This window comes from Oncorhynchus masou, unplaced genomic scaffold (genome assembly GCF_036934945.1).
Source record: "Oncorhynchus masou masou isolate Uvic2021 unplaced genomic scaffold, UVic_Omas_1.1 unplaced_scaffold_4071, whole genome shotgun sequence".
In the NCBI taxonomy this organism is placed as follows: Eukaryota; Metazoa; Chordata; class Actinopteri; order Salmoniformes; family Salmonidae; genus Oncorhynchus; species Oncorhynchus masou.
Genome location: NW_027010471.1, coordinates 24,331 through 32,018, shown reverse-complemented (window position 1 = coordinate 32,018; position 7,688 = coordinate 24,331). Strand labels below are relative to the sequence as shown.

Below are 7,688 nucleotides of genomic sequence, written 5' to 3'. Positions count from 1 at the left end.
AAGCTTGACTCACCCAATGATGTGCAGCTCACTCCCTGAATGAATGGACAATTGCACAATTTTTTTTTTTTTTTTACAACTAATCCAAGATTAGACCACAGCTGGTCGTTTCCAATCTAAACAGATCAGTCATAGTGGGCAGAGCCAAGCACGAGTCAGCGAGATCCTACTGGTGCGTTATACAACACATCTGCACATTTCTGTTAGGGAACTCTTTTGTGAATCGCTCGTGTGCAATAACTCAATTCGCTTTTACGTTCCTTCTAAATTACGCAATTATTTAAAACTGTTGCAAATGGTAAAGTCTACAGATCTTAGTCCACTCTGTTCATTAAAATATTTTTGTTTTGGAAACAGAACTGTATTAAGATCAGGTGTTTCATCGATTTAGAACATTTGCAGAATGTCGGCCAAAATCCATCTCGTTCCGTCTTCTCCCACAGCCTGCCAGCGGGCTTCCTCTCACTACCATATTTGGTAGTGAGTGGAAACGCTAAGCGGATGCTACACATTTATACGTCTGGTTGTTTTATCTGCCGCTGCACTGTGGTAGTGGGGGAACAGGAAGTTCCATGCAGGCACCATTCTTCAGAATAAAGGAAACGCCAGAACTGTGATGTCAAGAAGATAACCTTTGTGTCGGTTTCTATGTATTATCGATGGAACATGTCATACAAAGTATTGAGATAAACTTTTGTTATTGACCAAATACTTATTTTCCACCATAATTTACAAATAAATTCATTAAAAATCCTACAATGTGATTTTCTGGATTTTTTTTCTCTCATTTTATCTGTCATAGTTGAAGTGTACCTATGATGAAAATTACAGGCCTCTCATCTTTTTAAGTGGGAGAACTTGCACAATTGGTGGCTGACTAAATACTTTTTTGCCCCACTTTTTTGCCCCACTGCATGTGAATTTGTGGAGTCTACTATGGTTTAAGTGCACTTACATTGTGTAGTCTAATTTAAAGCTTGTACTTTGAATTATGTAATGTTTTGTTGTCAATGCTTAGCTACCAGATCTTTTGAAATGTGATCAGTGCTTGACTGAGTACCAGCACCTCAATTTCTACTGTTTGAGCTCATGTTCCTCTTATAGAATATTAGCTCAACAGTATTGTGGAGCACCTGCACCTAAATATAAACAGTGCAGGTATCTATTTCAGTCCAAGTCAAGTACTGAATTAGATAATTGAACAAGAAGAAATATATTTTTAGAGAATAAAGAAAGTGCCAGAACTGTCAAGACAATAACTTTTGTGTCTCATTGTTACTACGGGACGACTAGAATTAAGTCTGAGGCTGGTAACATCAATAGTGAGTACAAACCCAGCCTGCCTCTCTCATTCCAGACTATGTCCAAACCTATATTCATTCACTGGGTCCTGATTGTGACAGTGGAGCCCAGTTTGCACTGCAGGATCCAGAGATGACATCAGTGAAGCTGGAAGACTGCAGTCAAACACTGGAACTGAATGTCATCATTAAAGATGAAGAAGAAGAGGAAGAGGGGGAGGAGGAAAAGATTGGGGTATCTGTTTCTCATGGTAAGAGCGGGTTCTATCTAAGTTTGTTGTTCATTCCAACTTCCCACTGCATGAAAAGTTGCAGTAGAACTGTTTCATGATAAACTGTTTCAATGAGAAGGTAGATGTTGTTTCATGCTACTGAGAATTGCATGGTTTGACACCAGTATTGTCAGCATTTGTTTTATTAGTAGAGTAAAGAAGTGAAGTAGACAATCTGCCAGTGTTTTAAAGTTCTATGAAATGAGTCTGTGTAGTTACTAACCCTTGTGATAGTGAGTGGAGGATGATATGAAATGAGTCTGTGTAGTTACTAACTCTTGTGATAGTGAGTAGAGGATGATATGCCTCATTTATGACTTTTGCACACTTTTAGAATAGTTTTATTCCCATTTTGTATTGTACAGCCTTCTGATATGAATACGTATGTCACCCGGTACAGACAGAAGAGGACTGGCCACCCCTTTGGGCCTGGTTCCTCTCTGCGTTTCTTTCTAACTTTTCCGAGCCGCTGTGCTTCTACACCTGCATTGTTTGCTCATTGGTGTTTTAGGCTGAGTTTCTGAAAAGCATTTTGTGACAACTGCTGATGTAAAAAGTGTTTATAAAATACATTTGATTGACATGGACAGTACCAGTCAAAGGTTTGGACACCTACGTATTCCAAGGTTTTATTTATTGTTACCATTTTCTACATTGTAATATAAGCTAAAACAAATTTTAAGTAACACATATGTAATCATGTAGTAACCAAAAAAGTGAGATTCTTCAAAGTAGCCACCCTTTGCCTTGATGAATGCTTTGCACACCAGCTTTATGAGGAAGTCACCTGGAATGCATTTCAAACAGGTGTGCCTTGTTGAAAGTTAATTTGTGGAATTTCTTTCCTTAATGCGTTTTAGCCAATCAGTTGTATTGTGACAAGGTATGGGTGGTATACAGAAGATAGCCCTATTTGGTAAAAGAGCAAGGCCATATTATGTCAAGAACAGCTCAAATAAGCAAAGAGAAATGACAGTCCATTACTTTAAGACATGAAGGTCAATCAATGCGGAACATTTTATAGAACTTTGAACATTTCTTCAAGCGCAGTTGCAAAAACCATCAAGTGCTATGATGAAACTGACTCTCACGAGGGCTTAGTGGGACTCATTTGTTTTTCAACAGGACAATGACCCAAAACACCCCTCCAGGCTGTGTAAGGGCTATTTGACTTAGAATGAGAGTGATGGAGTGCTGCATCAGATGACCTGGCCTCCACAATCCCCCGACTTCAACCCAATTGAGATGGTTTAGGATGAGTTGGACTGCAGAGTGAAGGAAAAGCAGCCAACAAGTGCTCAGCATAAGTGGGAGCTCCTTCATCAAATCAAATCAAATTTATTTATATAGCCCTTCGTACATCAGCTGATATCTCAAAGTGCTGTACAGAAACCCAGCCTAAAACCCCAAACAGCAAGCAATGCAGGTGTAGAAGCACGGTGGTTAGGAAAAACTCCCTAGAAAGGCCAAAACCTAGGAAGAAACCTAGAGAGGAACCAGGCTATGTGGGGTGGCCAGTCCTCTTCTGGCTGTGCCGGGTAGAGATTATAACAGAACATGGCCAAGATGTTCAAATGTTCATAAATGACCAGCATGGTCGAATAATAATAAGGCAGAACAGTTGAAACTGGAGCAGCAGCACGGCCAGGTGGACTGGGGACAGCAAGGAGTGATCATGTCAGGTAGTCCTGGGCATGGTTCTAGGGCTCAGGTCCTCCGAGAGAGAGAAAGAGAGAGAGAAGGAGAGAATTAGCTGACGCACACTTAGATTCACACAGGACACCGAATTGGACAGGAGAAGTACTCCAGATATAACAAACTGACCCCTTCATGACTGTTGGAAAAGCCTTCCAGGTGAAGCTGGTTGAGATAATGCCAAGTGTGCAAAGCTGTCATCAAGGCAAAGGGTGGCTACTTTGAAGAATCTAAAATATATTTAGATTTATTTTAACACTTTTTTTGGTTACTACATGATTCCATATGTGTTATTTCATAGTTTCGATGTCTTCACTTATTCTACAATGTAGAAAATAGTAAAAATAAAGTAAAACCCTTGAATGAGTAAGTTTGTCCACCAACTGACTAGTTCTTCTGATGTTGTTCACACAGGAAACCATGGTGCCACGTTCTCTGCATCCAGAGAGCAACAGCAGGAAGATCATAGCGCTAAGAGATCTCATCACTGCCCACATTGTGAGGAGATTTTCCCATTTCTATCAAAGCTGAAAATACACCTAAAAATACACACAGGAGAGAACCTGTATTCCTGTACTGACTGTGGGAAGAATTTCACAACATTAGAGGATCTGATCATTCATCAGAGAGTGCATGAACGGATACACACAGGAGAGAAGCCTGTGTCCTGCTCTGACTGTGGAAAGAGTTTCTCTCTACTGAGCAACTTAAAACGACATGAACGCATACATACAGGAGAGAAGCCTTACGTATGCTCTGACTGTGTAAAATGCTTCACAACATCAACTGAGCTAAAACGTCATCAGAGAACACACACAGGAGAGAAGCCTTACTCCTGCTCTGACTGTGGAAAGAGTTTCTCTCAACTGAGCAACTTAAAAGCACATGTACGTATACATACAGGAGAGAATCCTTACTCCTGTTCTGACTGTGGGAAGAGGTTCTCTCTATTGAGCAACTTAAAATCACATGAACGTATGCATACAGGAGAGAAGCCTTACGTATGCTCTGACTGTGTAAAATGCTTCACAACATCAACTGAGCTAAATCGTCATCAGAGAACACACACAGGAGAGAAGCCTTACTCCTGCTCTGACTGTGGAAAGAGGTTTTCTCGACTAAGCACCTTAAAAAGACACCAAGGTCAACAGAAAGGACCATTGATCTGACTGTGGAAAATGTTTTAAAACAACAGCTGAGCTTAAAGGTCATTAGAGAGCACACACAGGAGAGAAGTGTTGTCGAAATTTCCTGTATTACCAAATCACGAGAGAGCAAACCACACACAAGTCAGTTGTCATAAAGTCCATCTTTAATTATATGAGCGTCACCATAGCCCTGTGACTCTCAGATCAATTCAGTGTCTATAAATGAATTCTCTGAGAGTGCTTACATATTGGCAACTGAGATCCTTTATAGCAAAGACACACATAGCCAGACAGCATTGGCTATAAATTATCGTTCAGTTTGGTCTCCTAAACTAAGTTCTTATCTTGTTCTTGGTACCACTTAGAACCAAAAACATTACCTCATCCAATGGCATATATCAAATACACCCCCTCCTAGACAAGATCAGAAAATACAGTGAGTCTCTGAGGTCATATACTAAATCAAGATAAGGGCAACCTCAGAGGGGACATGTAAATAGTTAGACACATTCCCATAAGAAGACAGGCCTGACCTCTCCCCTCTCTGGGGCCCAATGTGACTAAGCCCTGGCAGAGAAGGGATAACTGCAAACAGTATTATCCAAAAGAAGACATTCTAGTGACAAATATCTCACATAAGCATTATTATATAAATACAACATCTTATCAATGTTGCCTAACTAATTCTGATTCTGCTACTACAGAAGCCTTACATCTGATCTGACTGTGCATCAAGTTTCTCTCTTCTGTGCCACTTAAAATGACTTGAATGTGTACACACAGGAGAGAAGCCTTATCACTGCATTCATTGACTGTGAGAAGAGATTCTACAGATTGGGCCATTTAAAACGACACAATTGTATACATAAAGGAGAGGCCTCATCAGTTCTCTCAGACCAGCTAAGATTAGTCACTCCACTTAATTCTCATCTCATAAAGTAATTGGCAACGTTGAATTGGATCAAATGAAGAAAGCGTAGAACACTGTATTGTAATCCTATTGTTTCTCAGTGAGAGAGAACTGTGCAGAGGAGAGGGAGCGTTATAGTATGTATGTTATCCTCTCTTTACTTTACTGATCAGTGTGCACCTTGTCAGTTTTGGTGTGTTTTGCTAGCTTCTACTGTAAAGATATTAAGGTGGCCTTGGATTTGGCCTTAGGGTTGAATATCCTCTGTGAGGAGTCTCACAATGGGTGGTACTGCTTCTCTCTGCAGTTTTCCGTGGGAATGAGCTGGTAGACACAACATGTACAGAGTGTACAAAACATGAAGAGACGCCTGCTCTTTCCATGACATAGGTGAACCCAGCTGAAAACTATAATCCTTAATGATGTGGTTTTTATTATGAATTTATTATGGATCCCCATTAGCTTTCAGCAGAAAACAAGAGACTGCAGTTGGAGTTGGCTGAGAAATGAAAAGACTGGACACTGGAGAATTTGAAAAACATTGCCGGCCTGATGAATCCCTGTTCCTGCTGTGTCATGCTGATGGGAGGACTAGGGTATGCAGGAAACCACGAGTACATCCATCATGCCTCGTGTCATCTTTGCAGGCTGGTGGTGATGGTGTGGAGTTTGTATTCATGCCACACTCTGGGCCCCTTGATAAAAGTGGAGCAACTTTGAATGCCACAGGATTTCTAAACATCATTGCCAATCAGGTGCATCCCTTCATGGCAGCAGTTTATCCATCTGCAAATAGATTTCGTCAGCAGGATTACGCCACAAGGCTGGTCCAGGAATGGTTCCAAGAACATGACAGGGAATTCAGTTTACTGCAATGGCCTGACGAGTCACCAGATCTCAATCCAATTGTTCATCTGTGGCAGGAGATGAAACAAGCTATTCGGAGTAGAGATCCACTCCCAGCTAGACACAATTGTGGGAAGAATTGGGCCAGAATCCCTGTGGAATGCTCTCAACACCTTGGATAGTCCAGACAAATTTAGGCTAATTCTGAGGACAAAGGGGGGGTGCAACTCAATATTAGGAAGGTTTTTTGTACACAGTGTATATCAGATAAAGATGGTGTAATGATCAGTTTTTAGCATTTGTTTGGGTCGATTATTTAATATTACTCAACTTTTGTTGAAACAGTCTATGAATCTACTTGTGTTTATTAAAATTGTCTTTTAATACTAGATTTATTATTTTAGTCATTGATGATGAATGTATTTGAATAACTGTGTTGAAGTTAATTGATCTGGCGGCAGGTAGCTTAGCGGTTAAGAGTGTTGGGCCAGTAACTGAAAGGTTGCTGGTTTGAATCCCAAGCCGACTAGGTGAAAAGTCTGTCATTGTGCCCTTGAGCAAGGCAATTAACCCGTATTTGTCCTGTAAGTTGCTCTGGATAAGAGCATCTGCTAAGTGACAAGATTGTTGAAGTGAAATACTGTATATACAATAAACAACATTACCGCTGTGTTTACCCTGGTCAGAGGGACTGGGACATGGTAAGCTAGACTATGTAGCTGCTGTTGTTAGTAGCCTACAGTTTCCATGCAATACAGCATGTCAGATCGCTAATGAGGTGTATAGCTGCTTCATTTATGCAAGAGTTTTTGCTTGTGTCTGTCGGGAGAGATGTGTTGTCATGCTTGCTAAATAACTCCTGGAGGGAAGTGGAGAGCGTGCCCCGCACGCCTTACATGGTCAAGAGACTCAGAGAGCCTGCAGCAGCACCCTGATGTGAAGAACAGCCCATACAAAAATGTACGATTGTAGTACAATAAAAAAATATAGCATGGTATTTTCGTGGAATGGTAGTGACCAAAAAACATGTTTTCCATTGTACGAGGCCCAGGAACATAGATGAAACTGCCAGATGTGTCATAATAGCCTGGAAGTAAAGCTGCACTGGGAGACACATTTGAAATGGAATACATTGTAAACATTCAGCAGGGTGGAACAATCACAGTAAAACATGATTTAAATGTATTGTTGGAAGGGTTGTGGTCACCATTCATGTAATACATTAAATATATACATCAGATGGTATTGGGGAACTATTTCATAGGGTTTTCATGGGTACATTAATCACTCATTTCAATCTTATACCAACCAACCCTATGCTTGGTGTGACTGTTATGGTCAGAACAGGCCATCTGATATGTCCTTAAATATTGTAATATGCAACTTTGAATTAAAATGTAAGAGGACCAGTGCTTCTACAGTGAATCACATCTGTGCTGTTTGAGAGAGATGTTGTTAGACTGTATTGTATCGTTGTTTCCTCTTCTGAGTGCACTGGTGGGCAACAGTAACATTT

General features: G+C 40.6%; 1 long non-coding RNA gene across 1 annotated transcript; it reads left to right on the top strand.

Annotated features, from left to right (window-relative positions):
• The first annotated feature begins 1,362 nt into the window (after positions 1–1,362).
• Positions 1,363–7,412, top strand: LOC135534879 (uncharacterized). Its single transcript, XR_010454758.1, has 2 exons — positions 1,363–1,552; positions 3,683–7,412. It is a non-coding gene; the product is annotated as an uncharacterized LOC135534879 (long non-coding RNA).
• The last annotated feature ends 276 nt before the right edge of the window (positions 7,413–7,688 follow it).